Here is a 25,640-nt window from a genome sequence, read left to right as displayed (position 1 = left end):
ATAAGTCACAGGACTGGAAATCACAGGAGATTATCAAAGCAGACAAACATTTGGAAAATGGGAGCTGGTATATCAAGCTTCTCCCAGCCACAGTTAGTTATTGTTTCAAAATCATGTCACAGCTGTCTCTTGTGACCAGGTCATCGTTGGGACCTCAAACACACACACACAGACACACACACACACACAAATATGAGGCTGTACAGAACAACAAGCAATGGTTAAGAAATCATTTACCAATCAAAACAGAGTATACACACACAAATACAAAAAATCTGAGGCTATACAGAAAAACCAACAAATGTTAATAAACCATTTATCAATCAAAACAAAGTATGAGAAAATAAGAACAAAGGAACCCAAATCCCTTAAAAACCCACACTCTGCAAAAGCTATGCCCATCTCTTCAGAGACAGCTGGCTTAGTGCCTCTGTTGTGCACCTACATTATGTATACTTTCTCTTGTAAACTCTGTGACTCTGTGACTTACCTAAAATCCTTCCTGCAGTTACACAAGGACCTACTGCTGTAGATCCCTGTAGTTGATTTAGATGCCTCTACAATAGTACCAGAGAGAAAATGGTGGCTGCTGACCCATGATAGGTACATAACATGAAAGACAAATAATAATAATAATAATAATAATAATAATAATAATAATAATATGTTGTTCACTTTTATTAAAATGTTTGGGGCCATTTGTCAACATCACATTTTTTTTTTTATTTAAAAGATACAGTGATGAGCACTCATGCAGTTTCCACTCAGACTTATTTTTTCTTCATAATACTGAAAAAATATACATATTTCTTTTTTTTTCCATATAGGATTGGTTAAATGGGAAATGACAACAAATTAAAGTGTTCCCCATATTTAAAAATCCTGAATGTACATTGCAGTGGCCACATGAATAATTGTGAGTCAAAAATATGATGATTTTGCACAAGATAAAACATTGCTTTGACAGTTGAATCATTAAGGTTTTGTGTGCAGAAGGCAAATCATTCATTGAAGAAACTAACTGATCATTTTGAGGAATGTCAACTTAGCTGATGAACTGAAAAGCCCACTGGTTGCCCTGAATATCTTGGCATGGCACTGCAGGAGTCATCCTGCTTGAACTGGTCAATCCATTCACAGTGAGGTGAGGCTTCTCACTGATGCATCTGATCACGCTCTGTTAGTTGATGCAGATGTAAAGGGGAATGATACAGCTTTTTGCTTGCAGTCAAAGCCTGCCTGTGGTTATTGGGCATGCCCAGCTCTGACAGCTGTTTTTAATCTTCTGCAGGTGATAAGAGAGAGGCAAAGACAGCATAAGGAGATAGTGGTTTCACCACAGGGATTGAGTCTGGAAGTCAGGAAACCAAGGGCAAATAGAATTCAAGTACATTTTATTTCCACCATCAACTGCTATCACCAGTATGAATCAGGCTTGTCCTGGACTTCTAGTACTTGCAGGGCCAATTCCTCTGATAAATGAAAGGACCTTCTTTCAGGATGATGTGCTTCACCATGAGGACTCCACAGTGCTTTCCAGTCTTGCTCAGTGTACACCCTCAGGTGTTTCTCTCACATACGTTCTCTCGCTTATGTCACTCTACTAATTTTTAGTCTGGAATTGTAAACTACAGGATTTTAAAGACAATTATACTTGAGCAAGAACTATGAACCATATATATATATATATTTACTTATGACAGGATTATTTATGTAATACAATGCAAATAATAAAGGGATTTTGGAAGATGTAAGTTGCAATTACCTTAGGCTGAGATCTTTAAAAATAATGCATATTAAAAATAAATCATACATTATACATTGTATTTAGACATCAACATAATGCATTATATATTTCCAACAAACATTTTTCAAACTCATTAATATTTACTCTACATACACATCAACCAAATATAAATGAATATTCCCATTTTGGCCAATAATTGGTTAAGTTCTTTAAGCTGTAGAAAAATGACACAAATGTGGTTTCTGATTTTATTAAAATGATAATGGTATATTGTAGAGTTGGAAAATTTCAATGCCTTATTAGTAATTATAGATCTCTTTCAAAATTGGATCATGTTTCTAATAAATACAAGGTTTCTTTACAGAAACTCAATCTCAACTACAATATGTTATTCAATGTTTATTGAATAAAATTTGTTGATGTTTTTCAAGATAAACCAAAATATTGTCTTTATTGAAATTTAAAACACTCTATAGCAAAAACCTAATTTAAGAGATAAATAGTGCTCAGGCTTATCCTAACATTTGTTGCATTAGGAATTAATCTAATAGAAACATTATATTGTAACTTGTTCCTGTCCAAGAATTACAAACAGTTAACAATTTGTTCTAAAATTTAGAATGCATTATTTCAACCATTTCTTAAATACAATGATTGTTCTCTTCAAATAACACTTGTGAAAACATTTATGAGCCATATATTTTTGCTCAGCTGGCTAAGGTTTATAAATTATACTTAAGATTTTACTTCAATTTTCACAATTAAGGCATAAAGATTTTTAAAAAGCAATGATTTTCAACAATCTTCCTTAATAAATATTCTAAAAATATACAAAAGAAAAATTGTCATAATAAAATAGAAATGTGTGTATATGTCATTTCTCTCCAAAGAAGTACATGGTTTTCAAGATCATTAAACAAAGCTAATATCTCTTTTGAGTATGGAGCAGAATCAAGCAAAACACTGATATTTAATTGTCCAATAATCTTTAATCAATTAATTTATATTTGGGAGCTGTGTATATGCATGTATGTCTGTGCACCTTTGTAAGTGATAGAGGAACATATTTTTGACAAAGCTGATTCAGGAAACTGTAGGTTCTGACTTGCTTTTTATTTGTTTACTTGTCTTAAGGGGGCAGCAAAGGCACACAAAGCATTTTATAGCGTTAGATTAATTTGCAGTGTTCAGAGTTAAAATTAAATGCAAGCATTTAGGTGATCATAGAAATTAAGACAATGTAGTGATGTTTCTCATTTCTTTCTTGATGAAAACAAAGTCCAATGTTTTAGTAGGATGAGGCCTGTTTTTCATATTTATTTAAGACATACAATTTATTCTTTCACTAGAATACTATGTGTTAACAGTTTAGTTGGACAGGTAAAAATGGTTGCTACTGTAAACTGAGGCTACATGAGAACATTTTCACAAGCATAACTCATCTGTAATTTATTAGTTGGTCATTAATAAATTATGTAATTTATTATAATAAGATGCATTCTCATATGTGATTTCTTAAGAGGCAAAGTTTCTATACTTACATAAACTAAGCTGATCTAATACAGTTTGATTTCTGAAAATTTTTGATATTCTACTCAAGTAACATAAAACATGTGTTTCCATGATTAGACAACAGAAGCTGAAAAGTAGTATACACCCTCAAAACACTGAAACATTACCAAATTCTCTTGAAATCACTGGGTAGCTATTTGAACTTGCCTATATTATTCCTGAAATATGCATTACAATGAAAGTGAATTTAAATGATTAATCCTTCAATAAATTCAGTTTAGAAATGTATTTATGCAAATTCCTGTAAGATTGTAAATATTTGTATTATATTGGTATGTATATATTTGCATATGTAGTTGAAAAAAAAATAATAGCTTAAGCCTTATACCAGTACCTCAGTAAGATCATGCATTAATGTTTACATGAAGTCCTATTCAGCTTCATGATCTAGATACCAAATCTCAACAGATTAGAAGCAATAGATTAAAAATTGTAAGTAGGAACACAGGGAAGTGTGAAGTGAGATAACACACAGTATATGTGAAGCCAAAAAAACTATTAAAAAATCACACATAAAAAATTGAAGAAATTCTGTGATATATAGAGAAAAACCAGTCTTTGATAGATAAATAACTCTTAGCTAAAAACACAATTTGTATTTCAACATTATCAGAGATTAAAGTTAACTGTAATTATGTGGTTTTACAGAAAATCTTATATCAGGGTAAAAATAATTTTTAATGAACTAGTAAATATCCAGATTTGACATGTAACATCAAAATTATAAAGAACCTAAATTATAACTCATAAAAAGTAAGTAATACTTGTTATGTCCACATGTTAGTATAATATTTACTCAATTATTTTGCAATAATTGGTTAAATTAAAAAATTACTACTATAAGTAAGATTGAAGAGTAGAAAAAGGATAGCATATGATAATTCCTTTGAAAAAATATATTTAATAATCCATTATGATCTTTCTTTCTTTTGTGCTTTAAGTAAATTTCTATTGAAATTTCTATGGTTATAAGGACATGATACTGATAACAAGCCCTCAAAGAACAAGAGGTTCCTATAAACCTTACCAACACTTACGGAATTTATCCAAAGGCAATTTGGGGACAATCCATATGTAACCAATCAAATGTCAGGAACATATTTAAAATTCAGGTTGGTCATTCTAATTACAGGCTATAAAAGGGAAGAGATGGGTGAGGAGACTCATGGCATTGATAAAGTTATTGCAATAATTTAGAATAAATATTGTGGGAGTGTGGACAAGTAAAACAACAGCAGGAATTAAAACTGAGAACACACACCTAACAAGGAAGGGAGACATTGAATCATTTTTGGGTGAACTGACTAAAGTAAGTTTTATTACCTAAAAAGCCAGGAATGTCTCTGGGTTTGGTGACCCCACAAAGGTCCTCCTACCCTGTTCAATTCCACCTGAAAAGTCTGCTGGTAACTTCTTTTTAAAATCCAAACTGACTTTTTTTTTTTCCCTAATGCTATAGAACAAAGGTTAAGTCACAGATTTTTTTTTTTTTTTTTTCTAGAGGGTTTTACCTTCTCAGGGGGATTTTGTGAAGCCAGCTGGCCTTACACAAGCCTCTTTAGACTCCATCAACTGATAATAACAAAGAGCTACAGAAGCTCACCTAAAGAGAAATTTGCTTAAAAAGTGTGACCATCATTTGCACATGCCTCTTCCAATAACCCCTTGTTCAGTAGAGCTTGTGGATGTTCTTTCTCAACTAACTATATAGTGAAGATAGCAACCTGGGCAAAAGTCTTCTCTGGAAATTACAATATATTTCCCATTTTCTGAATTTTAATTTAGAACTTTGTAAAATGTACTAACTGGCCTTAGACTAAAAACTTTTTAGAAGCACAGTGGCCAGAGGTAATTGTATATTTCAAACATTTCAAGTTCATTAAATTGACTAAACTGCATATTTGCAGTGTACATTTGATGCAATGGAGTACTATCTAGCTGAAGTTGAGTTTTTTCATTCTGTGATAGCTATAATATAAACTAATTTTCTAAGATGTCTGCTACCTTTGAAACCTGTACAAAAACTGCACTATTAAAATTCAAAGAAATATTATCCTATTTCCCCCAAATAAAAGAACTACCAAAAATATGATAAAGGTGAAAAAGACAAAAAGTAATAGATAAGTGAATCAATTTTAAAATGTGCTTTTCAGTCACTATTGAGCAATAATTTTATATATATATACATATATATATATATATATATATTTTTTTTTTTTTAATTCGGAGATATATAAGCATTACCTCTCACATTAGATTGAACATGACTGGTAGTGACTGGATAATAACAGAGTGTTACTTCACTTGTTAATCATCCGACAAAGAGAATGTGACTTAGTGATCAATGGCAATTACATTAGAATTGCAACATATGGTAAATTGGATCTTTCTGTACAGTGGCATTTAGTTGTTCAGGACCATGTACCAAATTAATGAAAACATCAGGTAAATTTAACATCTTTACTGTTGTAATTGATCCTAAAGTAGGTAATTATGTTATCTATAAAGTCAGTTTGTCCTTTATTCATTATTTATGATGTGAAGTTGTACACCAGGCATACACCAATCACAGTGCAATTGCAACATACATGATTGGATTCTGATCTAAATGTAGCCCAAGACAATAAGAAGGAATAAAGTGGGAGTTACTCTAAAGTGTATGTTTGTATTGCAATGAAGTGTTCTTTTACTGTAAATTCTTTGGTTGTAATATGGGTAAAGTAAATATACATCATTGTCCTTTATATTCATTTATTTTTTTAAATCTAATAATTGAAAAATAACTAAAGAAAATTTTTTTTTTTCTTTTGGATTGTTTTGTTTTCAAACTACCCTGAAAGACTATTATTATAAGTCTTCAGTGTCTCACACTCTGTCTTGTTAAGCTCACAGCTTTTGTATAATTAACAGTTGCTGAAATTTTTTGACTCGCCCTTGGAAGGAGCGGCAGTCTTTTCAATTGTCCCTTCATCATTGGTTCTCAACTCTGGCAGCACATTCAGATTACCTGTGGAGACAAAAACAAGTCACAATTTCCAGGCCCTACTCCTAAAGGATTCAATTTAATTGGTCTGGGTGTGGGCCAGGAGGGAGTTATTTTTACAATCTCCTCAGTTGATTCTGATACATATCAAGAGATGGTAATCGCAAATAGATATTTGGGTACTAATACAACAGAAAAAAAAAGATAAATATTTAATTTACATGGAAGTTTACAGCTATTTTAACTGTAAAATTAGAATTTGACAGATGGGGAAAAACAATATAGCACCTACTGACATTTGGAAACACATACATATCCAAATGGAACAAGATGAGCCGTTAGCAAAATATTGTAAAATATGATTATTAAACTATCATAAATATTAATGATTTGACAAAGTTTCAATTTTGCACCTGAAAAATAAAATTAGGACATTGGATCACTAAAGAGTCAATGAAGACAAGGAAGTAAAGAGAAATCATTTCTGTCCAAGAACTTGGTGTTTATGTCTTCAAATGCCTAAGAAAAATATTCTCTACTTAGAATTGGCAAATAGTTCTTTTATTTATTAGTACTTTCTATAACAGAGTATAATATACAAGTTAGAGCAAGGTTAAGATGGTATTATTATTATAATTCTATTAAATGGAAAAGGAAGTACAGAGAAGTTCAAGGATATGGCCAAGTCCAAACAGCTACTAAGTGATGATAAATCTGTCTGGCCAGTTGGCACCAAAGCCCACACTCCAGATCCCTACACCAATCTTTGTATTATAGAATTAGTGACCTAGGTGAGATGCATTGCCAATAACCCAGGATGAGATACAACATGAAGACGAAGAAACTGACTCCTTCCTCAACCTTGAAAATCTACCTTTTCTTCCACACAAGCACCTGTAAAAATATTGTTTTATATATAACCAGTGAAGTCTTTCTCTCTGTCTTCCCTGTATGAATCCCAGTCCTGCAATGCCAAATAGAATCTCTGGAAGAAATGAAGAGGTGTGCTCAAAAGATAACTTTTAATAACTCAAAGTCTTCTAATGTTACCTTGTGAAAGTCATAAAATATACTTAAGTATTGATCTAGATAGGTGATGATATTTTCTAGAAAATTCTTTGTATTGAGGAATTCAGAATCATGGTAAAATTAGTCCTTATATATCAGTATAGATATAGGAAATAAAGTGGTTCTGCTAGAAAATAAAAATTGAACTGTATTTTTAGACATTTTTATCTGTACTCAAGTTTCTAAAGATAAGTGAGAGATTTCATCTTTGAATTATAGCAATTTAAGATCAAGAACAAAGACAAAATTTACCTAAATGTAGATCATGAATAAAATATGAGATATGGAAAACATTCATTATATCACATTAAATGTTATATCATATTAAAGGTTAAAATGTTATAATGTGGATACAGTACAGGTTATAATATTAATTTTAAAAAGTCATTGGAAAAGAAAACTGCAGAAGTTCTCCTCCTATTTGTAAATAAAATTAAAATTAAAAAACTCTGTGAAAGAAATGTGAGCTTAAAAAATAATAAATGCCAGTATAAGGAAATGGCGGGGGAAGAAATAGATAAACCGTGAATAGGAGATATTAGACATCTAGTTTGTTGTGTGGATGTGACAAAACTTGAGCTTAATAAACACTAAAGAAGATATTTTCCTGTGTCCCAAATATGACAGAGAATAGAGATAAGACAGAAAGTCATGGAAAAACAGAGAAAGACAGGTAGACAGAATTAAAGACACAAAGAGATGGGGAACCAATGTTAGCTCATGTGACTGAATTCCAAGAGGACTTCCAAACTAGATAATGTAGGAATAACTAGAAGAATTTAACCAGGTGAGCCTGTGACTTCTAAAAGTGGGGAAAGCATCAATGATGTCATAATTTTGCAGTTATCCTAATTTATGCAGAAGGATTAGGGGAACCCATGGGGTAAATGCAAGGAAATGTTTTCACGGAACTTAGAGCTTCTTGGATGAAAGACATAATAACTTTAAATGAAAGGGTCTGAGTTTCTCAGGACATCAGATGGGGTTAAAATCAAGGGAAAATATATAAAGCAGCTATATATGTTTTAGGGAGGATATCAAATCCAGTTCCTATGGATGCAGTAAACAAAAACAACCTGAATTTATTCCCTTTTCTTTCTCTATATTTTGAAGTAACCATGCTTTTTTTTCCCCATTAACAGAATTTATGCTTCTTTACTCTAAACTCTTTACCCCATGGTATCAAAAGAGGATTATATATTTAAAATGCAAAGTATATTTCCCTAAGTTCTTGTAAGATTGTGTGTATTTACTTAATATTTATTAAATCAACAACAATAAGTTTAGAAAAAGTTGGAAAAAAACAGTATCTATAAAAATGCAACTACTTTACTTTTTATAATTTTTGCAAAATATACTGTGGACTTATTTCACAGACAATAAGTTGTATTCAAAAATTGAAATAAATTTAAATAATTAATGTTGCTTTATAGAGTACACATAAGCCTTTAATGAATTCATGTTGTAAAATAATATTTGATGGCATGGAACCATATTCATATTTTATGTAAAAATTGTAAGTTAAACACATATAATCATTAAAAAGAAATAGACATCATATGTGTAAATGATGAGAGACAGAAAGGCTCAAGAAACTATACATTCTCTTGGTTTTACTTTTGAGTCCCTCCATATAATTAATCATTTATATAATTCTTTTTAGTCCTCTGCAAATGTATTTCTCTATAGTTAATCTTTGCATGTGTTTTATATAATATGCATACGTAAGACAAACTGAATTTGTTGCTTTTATCTGATTGTAAGAGTTATAAAGTTATTCACAATTTCAATACCTAAAAATAAGAAAGGAAACTCTACAGTACAGTGTTAATAACTTTCTGGATGGTGATATAATTTAAAGGAAAATTTTCTTTTATGTAAGAGTTTCTAATTTATATACAGTTAAATATTTTTATAATAAAATGTTTAGTTTTAAATGACAGATAAGTGATTCAGTTACCTTAATGAGAGGAATATTGAGTTATTGACAGATATAAGGAACTTTGCAAAAGATAGGTTTCTGTGTTTATATCCTTTGAGGATTAAATTACCTCTTTACGCCAACTTGTATATTTGTAAAGTACATTATTTTTATATATGTATATATACATATATAAAACATATACTGCTAAAAACAGAAGTAGTTTTTTAATAGCCACACTTTAATCTTTTCACTGTGATTTTTCTGCCAATAAGATGGAAGTGAATGCTTGTCCCTGAGTACATAAACAATATGGCATTTTATAGACTGCTAGAGACAGATTTCAAGGTAGCTCTGACCTGTAGATATGAATTGAATTATTCTTAGCTCCTAAAATCCTGTGACATATTTTATGATATAATGAAAAGGAAGCTAACAATGTTACTGTTCCAGTACGCTTTTGAAAATTACCTTGACTCATATTTTCCTTTTTTGCTTATCTGTAAAATCATACCCTGAAAGTACTACATTAATTGGAATATTTTTTAATCATTTAAGTTAAATTGATCACCAAATGAAAATTTCAACAGGCATTATATAATTATGTTTTTAATAAGAAAAAAAGGGAATCAGTGAAATTACTTAATAAGATCTACCTTAAGAGCAACCAAAACCACAAGAAACCAGTTGTGAAATGAGACTAGATTAATATTTTCTGTCAATATTCATAAGGCATTAAATAAATAGGCAACCAGTGATATAGGCCAATATTTTCAGAGAAGCAACTAACCAGCGAAGACTCAGCTAAGTTTGAAAAAGTGGTGGTACAAAATATCACCAATTTAATCGAAATTGTCAATCTTCCAGGCACTGGAGGACACAAACTAAATGTGTCTATTTAAAGATCAAACATGTACTAAAACAGATTGAAACTTTGATCTTCACATTGCTGCCTGAGTTTCAGTAGCACTACTACACCTTGTTTTCATGACCACTCCACTTTTTCTACCAAGCTGTGTTATCTAACAAAAAGGACAGGGATGTGTTATTGGAAAGAATTCAGCAATGATGAGAAGCTCAAGGCAAGGATAGCTTTTAGAGAAACACATGTTTGTTTTCTATGCAAGTGATTTTCATACATACAAACAGATATTTTTAATGTTTGTCTTCATTTAAGAAATATTCAAAATACAAATTTATATTTTCAAAGCAAAATGCATCAAGTCATGAATACTGCATTTACCAGAATATTCAAAACTTGATCTCTTCTGTATTAATTATGGTCGTAGATGTTTTAGACATTTACTATAAAGTTGTTATTTTCACATAATATAGATTACCTCTTTGAATAATCATAATTTCACAGAATATAATGTGAAGAATATTATTTATAAATCCTATTTTACCAGTAAGACAGAGAAATTTTTTGATTGTGTTTTGATAAGTACATGTTCATGCAATGGGATTTACCATCATTCATGCTTGATTGATTACTCTCACCTTGCTGCATACTTTATAGCATAATAGAGTACAGAATGAGCGATCCTTTTTAGAATAATTCTGTGTTCTAATGACCTCTAGTTATGTTCTCAAGCCAATTATGAATTGCTATATTGCTTATGGGTTTTCTACTTTAAAATACTAATTATATTTGTTAATGTTAAACTTTTTACATTTTGTGATATCATTTAGTGTTCCCTTCTATATATTGTCAAGGTGGTTTTTAGACTGAAACAGGGAAGATCAGTGAGAGTAACATGGAAACAATTTATAAGTAAGTTTTTAAGTCAACTTTTATCTGTATGAAATAAACTGGACAAATTCAATCTCATTCTTGTTTGTTTTGTATTGGTTTTGTTACTGGGGATTAAATCCAAGAGGTTTTTTTTTTTTTTTTTTTTTTTTTTTGAGACAGGATCCCACTACATTGCCCAGGCTGGCCTGGAACTTGTCATCCTCCTGCCTCAAACTTCAGAGTCAATGGGATTATAAGTGTGAGCCACAAGAACCAGCTTTCTTCTTATTATTATTTTTTTCTTAAACCCATGGACATTAACCACTGTGTCACATTCCCAGCCCTTTTATTTATTTATTTATTTATTTATAATTTTGAGACAGGGTCTAAGTTGGAAGGGCTTCTCTAAGTTGCTGAGGCTGGCTTTTGTGATCCTCTTGCCTCAGCCTCCTGTGTCACTGGGATTACAGGGATGCACCATCATACCTCCCCTCATATCATTCTTATAATGTGATTCTATATAGGGGGCTAACCAATAACTCAGTACTATATGAGGAATGAGAAATATAACATATTTTTGCTTTATTAAAATAACATATTATTGTTTTATTAAAATGTAGATGTTTATCTTGACCTTTTTGGTAAAGATTATTTGGAAATGCATAATTTTCAGAACATTTGAAACAAAACAAATTGCTGTTGAGTGAGAATCATCAGAGATTCAACATGAATAGTTTCTTCAAACTTTCTTCATCAAAAGCCAATTTAGACTCAATAAACCATTTGGAAAAATCTTCCACAGTCCTTCTCTGAGTAAGATGGAGAAATGAGTTAAATGACATTCATAATAATTTAAAGTAGTTTACTGGTGATTTGATCATTAGTTTCTTTTAATATGAACATGAGTTTTGAGGGAATGTGCCTCCTGCTTCCTGACTCTCTCTCTCTCTAATAAATATAAATTATTTATTATAATAATATTCTATATTATATTATGTATAAATTATTTATTCAAATTTCTGTTACATTTTTTCATTGAAGATAGTTTCTTTCATAGGATTTGCAGGGGACATGAAAAAGAAATTTTTATTAATAATTTGGATGGTAGATCCAGCATCAAAGGAATTCACTTGGCTAGAGTTAATGCTCATCATGTCTCAAGGGGACTCTTAACTGAGAAAAGTATAAAACCATATACTGCAACAAACAAGAAATAAAGCAAGTAAGGAATTAAAGCACATATAAGATAGATGCTTATAGCTAAAAGCAGTTTGCCAAAACTGTGATATGTCTGAAAAGTACTTGTTTTGAAATAATTGGTACATAACCCAAAATAAACATGAGACAACTTGTGCTCAATTTCATCATGGTTTTACATTTAAAAGAAAATGCAGCGTAATAACAGCATCAAATAAAACATTAATGCTGCAATTTGTATAAATAGTAAAATTCTCAAAATGTTAAACCTGGTAAAGTTTCTATTTTCCCCAACCACTAAATAGTAAAATTCTCAAAATGTTAAACCTGGTAAAGCTTCTATTTTCCCCAACCATATCTATGACATGTAGACGTTCCTCTCTAACGGCACTCCTCTTCTTATAATCACTCCTAGTTTGATACATCATTCTTCACCTCCAAGCTTTCGCATGATAACATCTTTGACTTCTTTTGCATCTCTTCTAGAATCTCACCATGTGAGAGGCATTTCTTAACATATGTGATTTTCTATTTATTTGTGGCATTTACCACTTCTAACATATTTTTTCATCTATTCTCCTAGAAAATAAGCTCCATAAATGTTTGCAGAATGAAGACAAGTTATCTTCTGCCTGAAATTTTTTTATATATTTTTCCTAAAGAATTTCTTTTGCCTTTGTATTATAAATCTAAACTACAGTATACACTGGACTTTTTATCAGGCTTCTTTTTCCATAAGTGTTCCCTGATTTACTTGTTCTTCAAGATAATAGGCTCATATAAACAGGAGAAAATAGAGATGGAAAAAAGGAATTTCACCTCTTTTCCTTCACCAACAATATTTTCTTTACCAAAAATATATATTTTCTTCTGCTTCCTAAAATTGCTAAAAAGCCCTTAATTTTTCTTTTATTGGAAATTTTATTTTTTCCATTGATGTTTACTTGAAAATAACTCCATGAATTTACAATGACACAAGAAGAAAAATTTAGAATTAATATATTAAAATATTTTAGAAATTTTCATAATTTTATGTATTTTATATTGCTCAAAATTTACTTAAGATTTTTTTCTATTGGACACCATGCTTGAAAAGCTACATCTACACCAATAGCTATTATACAGATTATTTTTGTAATTTTGATGTAAATGATGATAATTTGTTGTATAATATTCTTTTGACCACTTGCATGTAAGCGTTGACTCATATCTTTCAAATTTAAAAGATGAAATCAAACAGGTTTATGAATTTGGAAATAACTGATATTGATGTAAGATATAGCTGGAATATATTCATATCTATGTAAGAATGTTGTCTTCTTTATTACAAAGTAGAGAGGGTTGAGAGTTTTAAAACATTTTATTCATATATACTTTTAGTTTGCATGCAATATATATAACAGCAGAATGAGAAGCCAGCTTTGCTGTGTGAGGGAGAACCTATAGCATCATCTTTCCAAATTACATCTCTTATGTCCTCTTATTAGTTTCATGTTTCCCTTCTTATTGGATTAAGTTGCTTTGCTACTCACCCCACAGGGATTCACAGTAGTTGAGCAACCACTTTTTATTTCATGTATTATAGATATAGCAACATTGATTAACTAATCAATAGTTTTGCTAGTTCACTTGGGTTTAATTAGATGTGGTACAGAGTGCAGAGAACCACTAAATAAATAAAGCTATATCAATATAAGCATTAATTTGCGCCAGCCCAGCACCCCAAATTGCCCCCAGACCTTGACTTCTAAGATACAGTGATGTTAATATCGTCTTTGCATTAACTTTAGAGTAGTGTCTTAAAAGAAATTTCATGACTTTTATAATTTCTTCTTTCTCTGAAAGGGAAAAATCCATCCTTAGTTGGCAATTCTGTTAACAGGGGGGAAATCAAGAGAAATAGTGAGGATTAAATATAGCCAGAGTAATCTCCTCATTCATCATAATTGCTTTTGGCCCTCTCCAAGGACAAAAAAAAAAAAAAAAAAAAAAAAGCACAAAAAGAGCAATGGATTAAGCAGGGCTCACTGCAAAGTTATGACACTAACTCATAAAAACTGCCAGGAGAAAGACCTTCTTCACCTTATGCTTGACTATATACTTTATTCAGGATGTAAGTAGGCTGTAATGGTGCAATGCAAAAAAAAAAAATGTCAAGTTTATGTAATGCCCTAGATGTATGCCAACTTTATAAAATAATAACTTTTCTAATCTAGAACTCAAATTATTTTCATGATGGACTCAGTTTCTATTCTTCACTCAAGTGCATCTTGAAGTATCCATATCAGACCTCTGACATATGGTACACCTGATGTGAAAGGAAGAAGCAAGGTAATGACAGGGATTAAATTTCCCAGCTACTGTGATTGCTGAAGTTCAGGAGATTTGACTTACCTGTACAAAGTGAACGTAACTGCTTTAGTAAATAAGCTGGACTCAATCAGATGCAAGCAGAGTTTTATTCTTTCTTACTACTAATCCTGCAAAACTATCCATTTTTTCGTGTTCCTTAGGGCTTCCCAGATGATACCTCAAGCAAGTTCTAGGGTTTTCCTGTTCATGGTCAGATGCTAAACAGAATACCACAAACTGTGGTCCTTCCTTTTTCAAAGTATGGTGGACAGGTGCAGCAGTGTACTTACAGGCTCTAAAGAAGTTTTAAAATAATGATTAGAATTTGTTACTCAGTCTTTAAACTGTCAGTATCCTGAAATTATCCATGTTTAAGAGTATTTGTATCACTGATATTATGAAAATCTACAAATTACATCTTATTTAATTATTTTCTAAGAAACTTGTTTACATAAATACATAACTGCGTGTGTAGCTCTCCAAAGGCTAATTTGAAGTAGCTTCACTGAAGACAGAGACCCCCACCTGAGGGGCAAAATGTGTACTGACCACTTTCCCTAGAGTAGCCCATTACCTTTTATTACCATATTTCCAAGTGAAATTAACTTCCTTCCTTCTTTCCCCACTTTCTTGCCTTTGTATTTTAAAAGTCCCCTTTGATTATTTCCAGTGTTAATTGATTGTCTTTTGCTACCAATATAATTTTTTCACTCTTTCTAAGGCTATCATGATAACTAAGTTTATTGCTTTCTCCCATGAAAATGTATAGCATCATATTTAACACCTTCCATATAAAAAAGAATGGGGCCACTTACATTCTAGTCCAGTTACATTACATTACACTTTACACACAGATCTATAAGACAAAAAATTCCCAAGAGATCAAATTAACCTAGGTACCAAAACAAACAAACAAACAAAAGAAGTCTTAATTGGCTTGATCTGGTTTCTGCTTCAAGGATTTTAAAATCTTTTCCATTTCCCTCAATAACTTTCTATATTATATCAGATCTCATAGAGAAAACAGAAGCGATCAGACTTGAATATCCTTACCCATTCCCTCACACCAATAATCTTAACACCATTTACATTTATGTTTTCTTCTGACTTTCCTATTATATTAGATACAGTGTATTAGTTCTATCTAAAATCAATTCTGTTTATATTCGCAAGACTCTCTTGATAGCACTATCCAACACTCTTCCAAGTTCTGCATAGATAGAGCTCCTTCCTATCTCTTCCCACACCAGGAATCCTTCTAGTCTCCAGGCTTGACCACAATGGCTTTGTTCAAATGGTCCTATTGCTATATGACATAAATAGTGAGATGTACTTTGTTTTTAGATTCTTTAATCAGCGTATTTTATAATCAAGGACATAAGGCAAACAAATTGTAGTTTGCTTAATCTTTCCAAGTAGTCCATAAAACAGTGAAACATCATTGTTCTCATTTCAATTTCATGGGTAATACTTATTTATCATTCATGATTCAGTGTATCTATGGTTCCTCCTAGAAATTCCAACTACCTAGGTAAATAAACAAGAATTAAATGAAATCATTGTAATATGTTACCAGTGCATGATGTTCCAGAGAGAATACAGGAGTACAAGCAGAAGAACTGGATGTAGTTGAAACTTCCTAGGTGCACAAACATAGATGAGTCTCACCACTTTGTAGAAATTAGATAGTCCAATTTCTTCACGTTTTAAAGACAGGAACAACTAGTGTCTCATCAAGGACACTAAGCTATTTTGTAACAAAGACGAGGGAAAGTATACATAGACACTCAGTAAGTGAACAAGTCTCACTCTACTCCAACATGCTCTCTACAGAAACAAGTGGCACATTGAATTTGGGTGGTTAAAGTTAATTTCTTACCCTTGTCTTATAGCACAATCTAGGGAGCTTTCATTCACACTGATATAAAGACAATAGCATGTTTGGCAAATGACAGTAAAATGATTGTGAATTTGCAACTACAATGCAAGAAAGGAGGAAGGTAAAAATCAGAGAAGATGCCACATGTGGTTTTGTGTTGGCTTCCTGGGTGTTTTTTTCTAAAATACACATAAATGGAGTTCCAGCATGAATTTCTAGTCTAGGAAGTCACTTTTTCAGAATAAAGTTTCATATATGAAGTCATACTTTGCCAGGTACGTCAATGTAATAGAGATATTACTGCTTTTTAATAATTTAACACCTTAAATCTTGCAACTTTTAAAAAAAGAATAACATCTCCTAAGATTTTTAAACAAAATAAATTTTGTTCCAAACCATTTCAAAGAGAGGAAAGCCAGCAAAAAGAAAAGGATGACGGAGAAGGAAGTGCTTCACAGGTAGATTTGTTTCACATGAGGAAACAAAAATCAAAAACAAAACTAAGGGCAAGTCTTATTTACAGAGACTACCTTTTACCCATCAACTTCCCACCATTATGCTTCCTCTTCTTTCTACATGTCAGTTGCGTATATTGGGTGAGATAAGATTGAGTTTTTCTAACTGAGCAATGGAATCAGGAGTTGTTTCATTGACTAAGAAGACAGATAACATATTGACAATGCCTACTTTATTTTCATAAACTTATTCCAGAAATTGGATTCTCAGCCTTCACCAAATAAACATAAGCCAATAAAGACTCTTGTAGATGAAGTGTTCACGCATATATGATGAATTTTAAAAAAGAATAAAATATAACAAATAATCTTAGCAAATGTGAGGCACCTGAGCTCCACACTTAGCAGCAATTGTTTCACAACAAAATGAATACAGATCTCAATCGTTAGACTGGTGTTGACATTCCATGTTATAGGTTTTGTCAAAGACAATCTACCGGGGAGGCTGTCTACCTGCAGAAGGTCATGAAGTTAAACTGTCCACCATGATGACTCGGCACAGTGGCATTTATCACAGCACACAGGTTTCATCTGCAGCAAACAGAACCTCCTCAGGCGTGAGAAGAAACCTGGCATTTTCTGCTACCTGCAGGCTTCAGCTCTCTGAAGCCAGGAAGGACATCTGTAAAAGTTGGCTGCCTGCATGGCAGACCATGCAAAATGCCAGGGAGTGTGATTTATGTCCCATTCTAAGAGTCTAAAGAGGAAATACACCCTGATTTTAGTAATGAAAGGTCAGGACAGAGAAACATTTTATTATAATCCTTTCAAAAAGCCTAAAGAAAAAGATACATAATTATTTCCACAATTTACAAATTCTCACTTCATGTGGCACTTGTACCACTAAGTCCTAAATTGTGATAGCTGTTTAAATGTGATTTCACTACTTTTTTTCTTTAAAACATGAATCTCAGAGCCTCAATTTGTTTATCAAGGGTAAAAAAGGTTCTTTTTAAAAATATATCCCTATTAAGTAGAATTATTAATTACATAAACAACATTTAAATCCAGTGATTAGAATATAGTACAATTCAGAAAACTTGTGATTTAACTGTTACAAAGTTTTAAAGTTATAAAATACATAAAGATCATTTAGGAATCAAATTCCTTCTTTTGTTAAAAAATGTGTAAACTTGTGCCTGGAAAGGAAGACTAACTGGAATTTCCCAACAATAACATAACAAGCAAATAACAGAAACACTTTCTCTATTCTAATTTTCACAACACTTTCTAATATAGAAGGCAGAAATACTCATTGAATAGTTCATTTTTATCTAAGTTAGACTTGAAAGACAAGATAGTTTTTTTTTTTTTTAATTTGTTTTTATACTCTGGAATTAGTTCTTGATACTTACTCTGGATGGCACTGTGCTAAGCCTCAGGAACATAAATTAAGATGAACAAGGAATAGATACCATCCTCATTAAAAAAAATGAATTTCTAGAGGTTTGTTAATTTTCTCAAAAGGCATCGATCACATTTAGCTCTTTGAAAAATTTATGTGTTTATCTTAATTCTATTTTTTCAGTTTCTGCACAAATTTATAAGAGGAAAGGATACAGAGAAGTTCTACGATTGTGGGTTACAGTCTAATGGACAAGAGTACACATGTATAATCACACATATGAGTGCATTTTAGTTCTTAAGTAAATGATCTTTTCCAGCTGGAAGAGGAGAGCAAAAAAAGTAAACAAAATTATATTTAAATATATTACTGCTTCAAGTACACATGTACAATATTTTTTGATCTAAATATGTGGAAAAAATAGAAATGTCCTTATCTGGCCTTACTTGATAAATTGAATGATCAGAATCTAATTTAACTTTATTTTAGTTTGATATAATATATTCATTTATAATTTTAAATAAAATGCAAGTTATTTCTATATCCATTATTGTCTATCATTAAGCATGCTACATGTCTCATTACTTCAGTTAACAAGGTATGTCCAACACATTCATGTTTTTAGAGTCTTTTCTTCCCCCAAAGGAAACAAATACATTGAAGGAAAAACAAATATCCCTCAAATGTATTTCATAATTGCATGCTAGCTTCTCTAATCTGGCGATGATTTTACTTTTAAATTTAAGCAATCAGAACTACAAAAGCAGATGAAAATATACCAGTTTATTTTAAACTACCTGGCAACCAGAACTGTAAAAACTCCTAGGTAGCATATGCTTCTTATTGTGTATGGAAAAACCTAGTGTTTTGCACTAACAAACTATACTACACATTTTTGAGATGGATGCAAATTCATAGGAAATGATTAACATTAAATTATAAAGTAAAAAAAAATATTTTTAAATTTAATACTGAGCACTGCTACTTATTTAATTCTAGGCTCCAGTTTTCTTGTTATTAAGCTGAGAAACTGCACCAGTGCTAGGACTTTATCTATTCAAATATATATTTTAGAAATTACTACAATGAGTTCTCTTGTTAGTGTTCTTGTGTTTTCTTATTCTTCACCCAACATCTACCTAAACTGAAATTACACCTATAAGTTAAAGTGTTTTCACTGTTTATAATAAAAATTAGTCTACAAACGATCATAGATATCTGGCAAAACTCTAGACTAAAAATTAGAAAGGGAAAATTATGAGATGTAGAAAAATGAATAAGCACAAGAGATAAGAGCAGAGGGAATGATTAAGAGAGCCACACTGAATTGTTTTGAGCTTCAACTGACATCCTATGGTAGAAAATGAAGAAAGAGAAAAAGAAAGAATCTATATCTTAACTCATAAAGCCTCTTTAAAAATTTTTCAAATCTTAGAAAGAAAAACTTATATTCTTGAAACTGGAATTATCGGACAGGCCATTTAAAGTAACAACTATAAATATGCAAGAAAGGCACTCCAGAGTGCTGAGCCTCCTGACCTCTGGACCAGGGCTCTTGACAAATAAGGAAGTTGATTTTGGTCCTCAAGACCATGCCAACTTAAGTTAATCATCACTACGTGACTCCTGCCAAGGTCAAGAGAAGCAAATTAATCATCCAGTCACATTGCTATTTAATCCCACATAAACATTATTTTAGATATGAAGTGTCCCACCAAAGCTCATGTTTGAGATGATGCAAGAAAGTTTAGAGGTGAAAGGATTGGGTTATAATAATCTTAACCTTATCAATGCATTAATACTTTGATAAGGATTACCTGGATGGTAACTGCAGGCAAGTAGGATGTGGCTAGAGGAGATGGTCATCAGAGGACATTCCTATGGGGTATATATTTTGTTCTTGGATAGCAGAGCTCTCTCTCTCTCTGCTTCCTGGTGCCATGTCCTGAGGTTCCTTACTCCATCCTACCTTTCTGCCAGAATATTCTGCCTAATCTAGGTTCCAGAGCAATGGAGTTGGCAATTTATGGATTGAGACCTTTGAAACCGTGAGCACCAAATAAACTTTTCTTCCTCTAAAATTGTCCTTGGCAGGTCTTTTGGTCACAGTGGTGAAAAAGCTGACTAAAACCAATGGAACAGAAACCATTTGATGCTAAAATTTCTGATTCACATAATTAAGATACAATAAAATGGTGTTTGTTCTAAGCCACTAAATTTGAAGCAGGGTACTAGTCACCACTATTGTTCCATTCCTTCTGGAACAGTAACTATCCTGTTAGTTCTGTAATGCCTTCAAGATTTGGGCATTTATATATTTTGTAATATGTGGTTATACTCAATGGATTGATTGATGTAAATTAGCCAGTTTACAACAATAATTCTATGGTGCACACATATTTCTTAAGTTTTATCCAGTTGTTGATCCAATAAATAACATTTTCCTTATAAATTCTACACCTCAAACTGCTTTATTTAAAAATTCTCTAATTACTACTATTGTACTTTATTTTGTCATGTTTTCCTTTCAAATCTTTTCAATAATTTCAATAAATAGCAGTTTTCTATTATCAAGCAGTCATCAAGAAGCAATCACTTGGGTTTGTTGGACTGCACCATCTTACTTCTGAAGTACTTTCACTTAAAGAATATAAAGTGGTAATGATTAAACTAAAATTGAAAATATGTCTAACTTTCAAAATACATCTTAATTTAAAAGTGAAGAATAAAAGGAGATAAGTGGTTTTCAGTAAAATAAATTGGACACAAGATGAAAAAAATAGAATTGTGAGGCAGAGAAAAAATGGCAAGTAGGTTAAACTAACCAGTCAAATTCACACTTAACCAATGTTTGTTTGAGAAAATTTTTCTCTGACACCTTACTCTTCATGAAGCTATGGACTCAGTGTCATACTTAATTTTGAATAATTATTTGAATATTCTAAAATAACAGTTATTAAATTTCATTTTCTCTCTATTCCTCTTTTTTTGGTACTGGTATTAAACTCAGGGGTGCTTAAACATATGCTTGCTAAATATATCCTCAAATATCTAGATTACTCTTCCTTACTGCTTGGCCAACCCAGAATATTGAACTTTCTTACATGGATTCTGACATCCACAGAACAATTCGAAGAGACAGAGGAAGAAGTTGCATATCATCCTATGACTTCTACTCAGAATTTATTTATTTTTATTTGTTGTTTTTAACTATACCTGACAATAAGGTATATTTTAGCATATTAAACATACAAGGGGAGCAACCCATTCCAATTTTGATCCATTATTCTGGTTGAACATGATGTGGAGTTGCACTGGTATTGTATTCATATATGAGGATAGGAAAGATTCATTCTACTGTCTTTCCTATTCCCATCCCCTCTTCCTTCCTTACATTCCTCATTGTTTAATTCAATGAACTTAAATACTTCCCTTCCCTATCCTCTCTTCTTATGGGTTAGAATCCACATATCAGAAAGAACATTCTTTCATTTGTTTTTTTGGAATTGTCTTATTTCACTTAACTTGATGTTTTCCAGTTCCATCCATTTACCATCAAATGCCATAATTTCATTCTTCTTTATGGCTGAGTATATTCAATTATGTATATAAACCACATTTTCTTTATCCATTCATCTATTGAAGGGCACCTAGGTTGGTTCCATGGCATAGCTGTTGTGAAATAAGCTATTAGGTACATTGATGTGGCCTTTTCACTATAATATGCTGATTATAAGTCTTTCGGTTATAGACAAAGGAGTGGGATAACTGAGTTAAATGGTGGTTTCATTCCAAGTATTTTGAGGAGTCTCTATATTGCTTTCCAGAGTAGTTGTACAAATTTGCAGTATCACCAGCAGTGTATGAGTGTACCTTTTACCCCACATCATCATCAACATTGTATTCTTGATAATTGTTATTCTGAATGGTGAGATGAAATATCAGTATAGTTTTAACTGGCATTTCTCTAACTGCTAGAGATGTTGAACATTTTTTTCATATATTTGTTGACCAATCATATTTCTTGTACAAAATGCTTGTTCAGTTCTTTGCCCATTTATCTATTTATTTATTAGTAGGGTTTTTTTTTTTTTTTTTTTAGTTCTTTGAATATCCTGGAGATTAATGCTCTATCTGATATGCAGGTGGTAAAGATTTTCTACCATACTGTAATCTCCTCTTAATGTTCTTGATTGTTTCCTTTGCTGTGAAGAAGCTTTTCAGTTTGATGCCATCCCTTTTATTGATTCTTGCTTATACTTCCTGTGCTGTCTTATTGATGCCAATGGAACAGAATAGAAGACACAGAGGCATAGCCACATGAATACCATTATCTCATACTAGACACAGATTCCATAAACATACACTGGAAAAAAGATAGTCTCTTCAACAGATGGTGCTGGGAAAACTGGAAATCCATATGTAGTAGATTGAAATTGAACCCATATATCTCAGCCTGAACATAACTCAAATCAAAGTGGATCAAGAACCTTATCATTAAACCAGAGACCCTGTACAAACAAGAAGAAAATATAGGCCCAACTCTCCATCATATCAGCTCATGATCAGAATTTATTCAGGTTCTTTTTTTTTTTTTTGGAGAGAGAGAGAGACAGAGAGAGAGAGAGAGAGAGAGAAGAGAATCTTTTAATATTTGTTTATAGTTTTAGGTGGACACAACATCTTTATTTTATTTTTATGTGGTGCTGAGAATTGAACCCAGCACCCCGCGCATGCCAGGTGAGCGTGCTACCGCTTGAGCCACATCCCCATCAGTTTCACTTCTACAATAGCCTATTGGTTACAAAGCCTGGCCAATATTTAATGACCAAAGGCATTACCCAAGTCATGAGAAGCAGGAGAAGTATTTCATTGAGGTTATAAGGAAGATGGGGAATGTACACCTCTGAAATTACTATCACATCATTCATCCTGCCTCTCTTCTTGCTCTCTCATGGGTTGTAAAAATGTGAGTTCTCTGGAGTGCCCCAGTTGGCCTGTTCAATATACATTCATTGATTTGGATGATCTGGATTTCTAACAATTTACCACCATCAATTATGTTCTTCAACCAAATATACTTCTTTTCATTTTATTTGTTGGGATTCCATTATCATCCAGGCAGGCAGCCTTTCCAGTGAGATGCCAATAAGATGGACCACAGTAATTTTCTGAAATGACCTTTCAAACAGATGGAAAACTCAATCATCCTTTCCATGCCAAATTGCATTGTACATCAGTTTAAGTTTACGTGCTTTTCTCTCCTCTGTCTCCTCTTTCTTTCTTTAATATTTTCAGTTTCTTTCCCAACCAATACCCACCCAGTTAGATTCAGAACAAATAGCATATTTAAGGTAACATTTAATCTCTAGGAATGATTTTCCTGAGTTGGCCTCCAAGAAAGGAGAGTACTTTTCCACTTTTCCCATTTAGGAAAATAAAAGAAAACTGTGCACATGCACACAAACCAAACAACTAATTTTCAGTCATAGAGAATTTAGTGCTCACCATTATGCTAGAGACAATCATTTCTCTATTTTTTCTTTTCTCTTTTTAATCTTTTTCTCCCTATCTTGTTTCAGTGTCTTGGGCAAGGGCCATAAGTAGGATGAGTTGGGTTATTTATCATAATTGCAGATGGTCAATTCCTCAATCTCTTAATAAGGCTCGAATGAGAAAAATCTGACACCAGCTATATGTGTCTTCCTCTAGAATGTAAATAATTGATGTCATTGATTTTTATTTTACCTAAAGACTCTGATAGCAATTCCAAGGAAACAAAAATTCCCACTCAATATTATCTTAGATGAACAATATGACCTTTTGTCAACAGGTTCTTGAAATGTTATGATTGACTAGTTATTCTTGGAAAAAGATTTAGCAACTATATGATTACATAGACAAAGAAGATGCTACAAATCAATTTTGAATGAAAACTAGCAACCAACACAACATCTAATTAGATAAAATGACATGATGATGACAAATTTCTAGGAGCTGGCAAATGTTCTCTCATTAAAAAAAAAAGTTAGATATCTAAGTAACAAACACAAAAGGAAAAAGTGCTATCAATGAAAAACAAAAACAAGGTACTGCTCCTATTTTATTTTGTTAGATAAATATAACTTTGTTCTCCACTTTTTAATTTGCCACTTTATTTAATATGCAAATATTTTCTTAAAACAAGAGAAACACATATTATGTTAAAAAGAATTTTGATCCCTGACTTCCATTCTATAAGGACACAGTCTTCTAGTGTTAACATGGGAGGCTTTAGATGCCAGTAGTGAAAATAACTGCATGTAATGCACCCAAATTCAATTTCTTGCTGACAGAGCACAATGCAACACTGCTGTACAAAGTATTATCTTTAGGACTGGTCAATTTGGAATGATGTAATGAACTCAATCTTTAGCAAAATATCAAATATTAACCAACATAAGGCAAAAATATTATTCATTTCTGTCACATATATTTCTATCATAAGTGGGAATGGAATTTGTGGTTATAAATGAATATGATGAATCAGCTTCCTTTTATCAAAGAAAACATTCGGCATTTGATTTTTGGGACTGGCTTGTTGTGTCCCCTCGCCAGCAAGGAAGACACGACACAGGATTCTTCTTTCAGCAGTTTATTCAGAAACCTTGGAGTAAGACGAAGAAGAAACAGCAGAAGAGAACAAAGAAAGAGCCGCGCGCAGCTGGTCTGCCCTGGCTAAAAATCTCTTGCACAGCCAGTGTCCTTGTGCCACGTGGAAAAAGCTGATAGATACACGAATGAGGAAACAAGTCAGAGCCCAGCTCCACAGCCTTACAAGGAGTTGTTTACTTCCACAACTCTAACTGCCAAGAAAGCAGAAGCAGGAAACCAGCGCCATATTCAGGGTGCTGTCGCCGGCTCCCTATACTGACTAACTTTACTTAACATTGTTTTCTCTAATTCCATCCATTTACCTGCAAATGCCATGATTTTATTCTCTTTTCTTGCTGAGTAATATTCCATTGTGTATATATGCCACATTTTTTTATCCATTCATCTATTAAAGGTCATCTATGTTGGTTCCACAGTTTAGCTATTGTGAATTGTGCTGCTATAAACATTGATGTGGTAGTGGGATAGAGAATGGGAGCATGGGGGGAATAGATAAACTCTAGATAGAGCAGAGGGGATGGAGGGGAAGGGAGGGGCATGGAGTTATTAATGATGGTGGAATGTGATGATCATTATTATCCAAAATACATGTATGAAGACACAGATTGGTGTGAATATACTGTGTATATAACCAGAGCTATGAAAAATTGTGCTCTATATATGTAATAAGAA

The sequence above is a fragment of the Marmota monax genome, unplaced genomic scaffold (assembly GCF_021218885.2).
Source record: "Marmota monax isolate L192 unplaced genomic scaffold, Marmota_monax_Labrador192_F-V1.1 WCK01_AAM20220418_F8-fsc00006, whole genome shotgun sequence".
Taxonomy (NCBI): Eukaryota; Metazoa; Chordata; class Mammalia; order Rodentia; family Sciuridae; genus Marmota; species Marmota monax.
This window is presented reverse-complemented; position numbering follows the sequence as displayed.